This window comes from Erpetoichthys calabaricus, chromosome 1 (genome assembly GCF_900747795.2).
Source record: "Erpetoichthys calabaricus chromosome 1, fErpCal1.3, whole genome shotgun sequence".
In the NCBI taxonomy this organism is placed as follows: Eukaryota; Metazoa; Chordata; class Cladistia; order Polypteriformes; family Polypteridae; genus Erpetoichthys; species Erpetoichthys calabaricus.
Genome location: NC_041394.2, coordinates 210,436,318 through 210,445,355, shown reverse-complemented (window position 1 = coordinate 210,445,355; position 9,038 = coordinate 210,436,318). Strand labels below are relative to the sequence as shown.

General features: G+C 37.6%; 1 protein-coding gene across 13 annotated transcripts in view; it reads right to left on the bottom strand.

Annotated features, from left to right (window-relative positions):
• foxp2 (forkhead box P2) overlaps positions 1–9,038 on the bottom strand; it is a 613,104-nt gene that overhangs the window by 498,047 nt on the left and 106,019 nt on the right. The gene's annotated exons all lie outside the window — the stretch shown is intronic.

Sequence of the window (9,038 nt, the reverse complement as noted above, 5' to 3'; positions counted from 1 at the left end):
TATATATATATATATATATATATATATATATATATATATATATATATATATAATATATATATATATATATATATATATATATAATATATATATATATATACATACAGTGGTGTGAAAAACTATTTGCCCCCTTCCTGATTTCTTATTCTTTTGCATGTTTGTCACACAAAATGTTTCTGATCATCAAACACATTTAACCATTAGTCAAATATAACACAAGTAAACACAAAATGCAGTTTGTAAATGGTGGTTTTTATTATTTAGGGAGAAAAAAAAATCCAAACCTACATGGCCCTGTGTGAAAAAGTAATTGCCCCCTGAACCTAATAACTGGTTGGGCCACCCTTAGCAGCAATAACTGCAATCAAGCGTTTGCGATAACTTGCAATGAGTCTTTTACAGCGCTCTGGAGGAATTTTGGCCCACTCATCTTTGCAAAATTGTTGTAATTCAGCTTTATTTGAGGGTTTTCTAGCATGAACCGCCTTTTTAAGGTCATGCCATAGCATCTCAATTGGATTCAGGTCAGGACTTTGACTAGGCCACTCCAAAGTCTTCATTTTGTTTTTCTTCAGCCATTCAGAGGTGGATTTGCTGGTGTGTTTTGGGTCATTGTCCTGTTGCAGCACCCAAGATCGCTTCAGCTTGAGTTGACGAACAGATGGCCGGACATTCTCCTTCAGGATTTTTTGGTAGACAGTAGAATTCATGGTTCCATCTATCACAGCAAGCCTTCCAGGTCCTGAAGCAGCAAAACAACCCCAGACCATCACACTACCACCACCATATTTTACTGTTGGTATGATGTTCTTTTTCTGAAATGCTGTGTTCCTTTTACGCCAGATGTAACGGGACATTTGCCTTCCAAAAAGTTCAACTTTTGTCTCATCAGTCCACAAGGTATTTTCCCAAAAGTCTTGACAATCATTGAGATGTTTCTTAGCAAAATTGAGACGAGCCCTAATGTTCTTTTTGCTTAACAGTGGTTTGCGTCTTGGAAATCTGCCATGCAGGCCGTTTTTGCCCAGTCTCTTTCTTATGGTGGAGTCGTGAACACTGACCTTAATTGAGGCAAGTGAGGCCTGCAGTTCTTTAGACGTTGTCCTGGGGTCTTTTGTGACCTGTCGGATGAGTCGTCTCTGCGCTCTTGGGGTAATTTTGGTCGGCCGGCCACTCCTGGGAAGGTTCACCACTGTTCCATGTTTTTGCCATTTGTGGATAATGGCTGTCACTGTGGTTCGCTGGAGTCCCAAAGCTTTAGAAATGGCTTTATAACCTTTACCAGACTGATAGATCTCAATTACTTCTGTTCTCATTTGTTCCTGAATTTCTTTGGATCTTGGCATGATGTCTAGCTTTTGAGGTGCTTTTGGTCTACTTCTCTGTGTCAGGCAGCTCCTATTTAAGTGATTTCTTGATTGAAACAGGTGTGGCAGTAATCAGGCCTGGGGGTGGCTACGGAAATTGAACTCAGGTGTGATACACCACAGTTAGGTTATTTTTTAACAAGGGGGCAATTACTTTTTCACACAGGGCCATGTAGGTTTGGATTTTTTTTCTCCCTAAATAATAAACACCATCATTTAAAAACTGCATTTTGTGTTTACTTGTGTTATATTTGACTAATGGTTAAATGTGTTTGATGATCAGAAACATTTTGTGTGACAAACATGCAAAAGAATAAGAAATCAGGAAGGGGGCAAATAGTTTTTCACACCACTGTATATATATATATATATATATATATATATATATATACACACACACACATACACACACACATACACAAATATTTATAAATAAATAAATAAAACCGTCTATGCATGAAAGTGTGTGTTTCTGACCGCCCCGGAAGTGAAAGGTGGAGTCTGGCTAAGGGCCCCACCTCCCCACCTCCGAGGATACGCAAGTGATGCCAGCACATCAGCAAACGAAACATCCGAAAAGAGTCACTCGCTTAGCGGCTAATACATAAGCCAGGCGAGTACTTCGGTAAAACGAAACCTCAGAAAAAAAAAAAAAGAGACGGTTGCTTAGCCGCTAATGCTGGGTGGTATACCAGATCATACCGAAAACCGTTTTTTATTTTTGTTATGATATGGATTTTTCTTATACCACAACACTGGTTTAAATTGCCTAAACAACGTTCGGAACGTGGCACTGCGGGAAACTGTTTAAGGGGGACTCTTTTCACTGCTACACCGGTGTTGCGCGGGGGCTCTTTTTCAATGCTACACCGCTAAACAGGCATGCAACAGAGTACATGCTGTAATGGAGGTATTGTGCGGTGAAAATAGACAGAGAACATTCTTAAACTGAAGCTGTAGCTGACCATAAAGTTCAAAATGATGAACTTTTGCTGAAAAAAGGAGTCACGTCTGTTGTCTGGAGATACTTTGGATTTAAAAGGTCGGATGTGGACCATTATGTTCAAATGTGTGAATACTGTTTCTATACTACTGGATAATACTGCGAGCCCAGTTGTACTTATTTTATTTTTTTCAATACTGTGTAATGTACCTAGGTACCATGTAACAGCGTGACGACATGTTGACTTTATTCTCGACATTTTCACTTTAATCTCGACGCTTATGATGAGAATAAAGTCGACATTTTGACTTTATTCTTGATATTTCTACTTTATTCTCGCCGTTTGACGAGATTAAAGTCGATATGTTGACTTTATTCTCGTAATTTGTTATTAAAGTAGAGCATCATAAACTAAAATGAATCTTAAAATGAATATTTAATTTACTAGATTTTCTCAAACCCCGTTATAAGTGATGTAGCATATTAAATGCGTTGTGTTAAGGGTTCCCGGAGCCATGTTAATCGCTACATGCTTCTTAAACTGACTTCCTCTTGCACTAAGAGGAGGTGCAGGCAGCACACAGAATACATTAATTTCATGATATTCTTGCTCCCTGAACATTTAGAATGCTAAGATAAATACTTGATAAAATTTTCATGATGAAATGCATTAAAGCATGTATTAATCATGTGCCTCGCAGCAATGGGGTCCCGGTTGTTTCCCGCTTTGAATTTGCATGTTTTTCTGGTGGGTTTACTTGGCGTGCTTCAGTTTCCTTTCAAAGTCATGTAGAGTGTGGGGTTTTGTTCTGCTATATTAACCCTGCTAGTGTATGTTTTGCTCGTATTCACCCTGTGATGTATGTGCTGGTGCCATGTTCAGGATTTGCTCCTGCCTCGCACACAATGCTTACTGGGATGGGCGCAACCCTGAATGGATGGCATAATTAAACATGTATAGCAAAGATTTTTTTTTAAGTTCTGAACACTCCGTGGTCTAAGTTTATAACTACGTTTAATTTCACTAGACGTTTATCGTGTGGAGAAAGAAAATGGAAGGATAGGAACTGGGGTTTTGGTATGTCAGAAAGAGACAGCACGCATGCAATAAAGAAAGCCCACTCAGAAGAACATCCATTGAATTCTGTGCTCATGTCTCCAACCACCAGATCACAAACCCAATATTTAAGTTAAACCTGTGCGATACCTATTCACACATCCAGTTTTTTGGAGCCTCGTCACACCTGCCATAAAAGTTCTCTACACTGAACGTACACCTGGGGACCCCTTAGTGTGAGGGAACAGAACTACCGTGAATGTTTAATACCTGCTTTAATGCATTTCATCATGAAAATTTATCTTGGCATTCTACATTTTCAGAGAGCAGGAATATCATGAAGTGAATGTATTCTGTGCAGCGATCGCTGCCTGCGCTTCCTCTTAGTGCAGAAGAAGTCAGTTTAAGAAGCGCGCAGTGATTAACAACTGGGCCGGAGAACACAACACAAAGCATTTAATGTGCTACATTGACTTTTGACGGGATTTGAGAAAATCTAGTAAATTAAACATTGATTTTAGGATGAAGTTTAGTTTACGACATCTACTTTAATGACAAAATAAACTATGAGAATAATGTGGAAATGTCGACTTTAATCTCGACAGTTTGTTTTTTTTCTTCACTATGTCCGTATTTTTTTTTCTTCACAGCGGCTCTAATACGATTCCGTAGGGCTATACCACAAATAGCATTATAAATGCAAGTTGTAGTTTTATTATTTACTAGACAAAGAGCCCGTTTCGACAACGTAAGATGAAATGGGCACGAGTTTGTGTCAGCAGTGTATGAAGAACAAATAATAAGTAACTAAGAAGTTGTTTTGTAATAATTGTAGTCCGCTTTACTCATTACTGTACAGGCTTGTACTGTTAGTTGATGAATTTTCCAGGCCTATAGTATAATATTGAATGATGAATGTTCCAGTACAATATGGAATAGTAATAAGTATAAGCACCACAAACCTGATATAGGTGTATTGAATGAATGCGTAATTGAATCAGAATGCGTAATTAGGCCTTGAGCTGTAGTCGAAATCACCTTTCAGGCCTCTAGAGCTTTATTCGACGTCGCCTTTCTCTTTGAATTACTGCGGCCGTAAATCCGCCGCCTGCCGCGATGTTGGGGTTGGATGTCGGTCTCGTAAGGTTTTTCAGGCAGCTGCGCAGAATGCAACTGCGCATTCGGCTTCGGACAGACGTGAGTGAGTGAGGAGGCAGGCGATTATGTATTAAGATGTATATAGCTTAGCTTGAAGCAAGGTCCATATTAATGCAGTTTGTCTTAATGATGGTTCAGTTGGTAAAGATGTCATCACCAAGTTGCACTTGTTTTATTTTATTTTTATTTTGTGAATACTGTGTAATGCACCTGGGCTTTGAAGTCTTGGAAGTAATAGTATTAATACTGGAAGTTGCACTATTATTTATTGTATTGTTATTATTTATTAGTTTAAATATTATGCAGTTTAATGATGGTAAAGTTTTTTAAAAAGTCACTTTAACGTGTCAGTGGAAAGAGATTGTTAACATTAACAAAGTGTAGCTAGTTTACAAAAAAAAATTACTATTTATTCCTTTTCTAAGACATGTTCAGCGCAATACAACTTTTGACAATCACCTCTGGATATTTTACTAAGTCTAAATGACTCTTTGAACTTTGTTCAATAAAAAGGCTCTATATTTTGACTGCATCTGTCATGCAATGTGATTCCTTCTCTTCATTAGCGCCACCCCCTTGAAAACTATCACTTTATGGGGCCATGCAAACCTGTATTAATACTTGTGTGCACATTAAAATGTTTTTTTGACAATGTACAATTCTCATGACAGTGGAATAGGTTATTCTTAGCCAGTAATTGCTGTGGAAAATGTGGTTAACATCCACTCATGCATGGGAAAAAAATATCGTCCAATACCGTGAAACCGGTGAAATTTTGAAAAATACCGTGATATAGAATTTTGGTCATACCACCCAGCACTATTAGCCACTAATACACAAGTGATGCAAGCACATTGGCAAAACGAAACCTCCAAGGAGAGAGACGCCCAGAGTACTTCCTTTCAATTACCTGACATCTCTACATTTCAATTTTTTTCCCCTGACGATTTCAATAGTTTCTAGGTCCCCGTGCTTTTTACAGCTAGTATATTATATATACACGAATCAAAATATTTATGAATGACGTGGCTTATGTTAAGAACAAAAAGAGCACGATATTTCAACTATTTAGAGAGAGAAAGAGAGAGAGAGAGAGAGAGAGAGGGACAAATACTTTAAAATATTTAGTTTTTCATCAGTTGGCAGACTCTCTTCACCCATCTAACTGTAATTCAGTAGAAACATTGCCAACTCAGGAATTTTACATTTGTATCGCACCGTTGTTAAACAACTTTTTTAAAGCAAAAGTGATTGGTCAGCAACAATATGCTGATCTTGTATGTTGACTGTTAGCCTCTTGATAAATGCGGTTTTATTTTCCAAAAAAAACCTGCAAAGTCACAGGTGAATTATTATCAACAAAAAGCAGACTAACGTTTCTCACTAGTGTTTATTCTGTCCATACTGTAAAAGTTTTTTGTTGACCAGCACATTCCGACTTCGGGCGTTTGAATTATATACAAGAAGTGCAAAAAATGCAGCAGCTCATCATAACGGACATCAGACTTGCAAAGCCTGGAATCTGGCTTAGCATGTGCTGCTGAATTAATTGCTGTATACACACTGCATCATGGGCTCTGTCAGAATTATAGCTAACATGTTGTCATTTATGAACAGACTGAAATTCTGTACAGGATTATCTGTATCTAATACTTCTCTCTTTAGCCCTGGTGATCCAGTGAATGGAAGCTTTGAAAGTTGCCAAGCACATTCAAAGCAAAATCAACACCACCATCGGTACACTTCACTTATACTTGGACCAGAATTTATCATGCTGTCACTATCAGCTCCTGAAGAACTGTCCCTATTACACAGTAAATTGCTTTCTTCATCACACGTGCCCATATTCAGCTTGCTCTGTCACTGCAAATGCTGCATGAACACCCACCCCTCCGTCACCAGCCTCTGTTCACTGGGATGAATATATGCGAGCAGCTCGTGGTGGATGACTTTCTGTTTTAGATTTAAAACAGCAGGAATAATTTATTCAAAAACCAAATGTGAAATTCTTAATATATTTTGGTTAAATTTCGAAACCCCTAAAGCCCAGGTTAGCCCTTGCGCAAGTCTGGTTGTTACGAAACCTAAAAATAATAAAATTTACTAAAATTAAATTACTTTAGTTCAATTAGTCTTTTTGGCTACTTTAATAGTTACATTTGGTTTTAGTTTTTCATTTTGGTTTTGTTAATTATTTTATTTCAGTTTACGAACATGGTTTTTTATTAATAGCTTTAGTTTTGATTTTAATTTTCGTTAACGATAACCTTGGAATGGTGCTTTATTAACACTACAAAAAAACAGTAAAAAATGTTAACATAGAATCATATGAAAAGGTGATTGATCGGCTTGATCGGCTCATTTGGGCAAGCTTTGATGTTATCAGGTTTTTACTGATCAAATTATTTACTATCCTTCACAAGACACACCCTTTAGAAGTGTACATATACTGTACATCACTTCTACCTGATCCTGGGACATGTTTTGTAATTAAAAAAGGTATTAAAGTCTAATATTGATATTTTGCCTGAGGAGTATATGTTCAGAACCTTTCATAGGCTAATGTAGGTTGAACTATAAAGCAGTATTTATCAAACCTAGAGTCACTCATTCTTGGTGTTTTAATCCCCCTGTGTGTTTTCAAATAAAGGCCTTCAGGACTTTATTCTGTCTAAACAAAGAGGGAAGCATTTGTTTCTTCCATACTGTGAAAATACTGTTACTGAACAGTTAAATGCAGCCTAATAAATTTGAAACCGAATTTATTAAGCATCAACTGATGCAACACTACAAAATCAGAGTTTTTATACATAATTTTCTGTAATCTTAGGTGATATGAAAAAAAAATTTAAATTAATTTTTTGCTTTTGTTTTTCTGTGAGATTACAGTAATCCCTCGCTACTTCGCGGTTCACTTTTCGCGGATTCACGACTTCGCGGGTTTTTAAATACAAGTGATTGCCCACCTATCGCGGAAGTTATGTTCCAGACCCATCAGCAACAGGAGAAAATCCGCGATATAGAAAGACCATATAAATAAACATTTTTATAGTTTAAGCCTTAAAATTCCCATCCCACATGCTTTAAACACATGTAAACTTATAAAACACACTTTGTTAACACATATGATATGTGGATGTCGGGCTAAGGATATGAGTAACATCTCACTATTATAAAACATTTTAACTTCACGCAAGACAAGACAGTGAGACACGCAGAGCGACAAGCAGCACAAAGCCAGCACAAAGTCCACTTCTCCTTAGTGTTCATTCAGCTCCCCACCCCCTTGACAATGCGAAGTGGCAGGAGCGTACTGCGCCTCCGGGGAGGGGGGGTTTGAGCGAAGGTGCATTCAGCTCTCACACACCCACAGACACACTCCTCGTGCAGAGCGACGGCATTTTGGCAGAAGCAGCACAAAGTCCATTTCTGCTCAGCGTGAGTTCAGCTGCCCCCCTTCACAAAGCGAGTGCAGACACATTGACGTCTGATCGCTGCGTGCAGGCAGTGTGCAGTGTTGGTCTGAGGTGTTTAAGAATGTAGAAAGTGTTTAAGATCATAGGAAGTGTTTATAAGAGCGTGGGAAAGGTTAACAAGAGAGTGAGAAAGGTTTATAAGAGTGTGGGAAGGGTTTATAAAGCCTTAAAATATGTATAAATAATAAAATAAATATAGGTCGCTACTTCGCGGATTTTCACCTATCGCGGGGGGCTCTGGAACGTAACTCCCGCGATAGGCGAGGGATTACTGTATTATATTTAACCAACAAAAAAAAAAACACTCTTTCTATACAGATAACAATCCCAGAGTGCTACAGAGCTCAAAGATAGATCATCCATCCATCCATCCATTATCCAACCCGCTATATCCTAACTACAGAGATTATTATTATTTAATTGCTAATTATGTTGAGACCTTTTACCTTTTGCCAAGTCACTCTCCTGTAAAAAATACCCATATCTGGTCCAGGTCTAGATGGAGTGCATTGGACAGTTTAAATGAAGCTTATAAATGTATTTTTGGAACAGCTATGAAAAATGGCTGCAATATGCCAAGATGCAAATCTCAATCCTTCAGGCTTACTCATTTTAGATGCAGAATAGGCTACAGTCTAAATGTAACTTTTCTGATTTAATAGTAGTTGACCAATAACCGAAAGAGTATAAATGAGCCAAAAGTTAAGAACAACCAAGATTAAAGTTAGATTATATTTATATTATACTACCATTGGATGCTGAAACCTATGCTTTTCTGTTAACACAAACTTATTATTACTAATAGACAGTACTGTATGTAATTATGTCAAGTGAAAAGAAAATATGCATTTTTGACAGTTTCTGAAAACCCTGTCAAAACTTCTTAGAATTATCAGCATCAGATTTCTCAAATGATTTATACCCCACTCCACAACCCATTATCTTGAAATTTTGCTACAGTATGTACATTCTCTATGGATTCAAGCAAAAGAGGACCACCAAGGGGACTTTGGTTGAGCTTTATTATTTAAGGTATT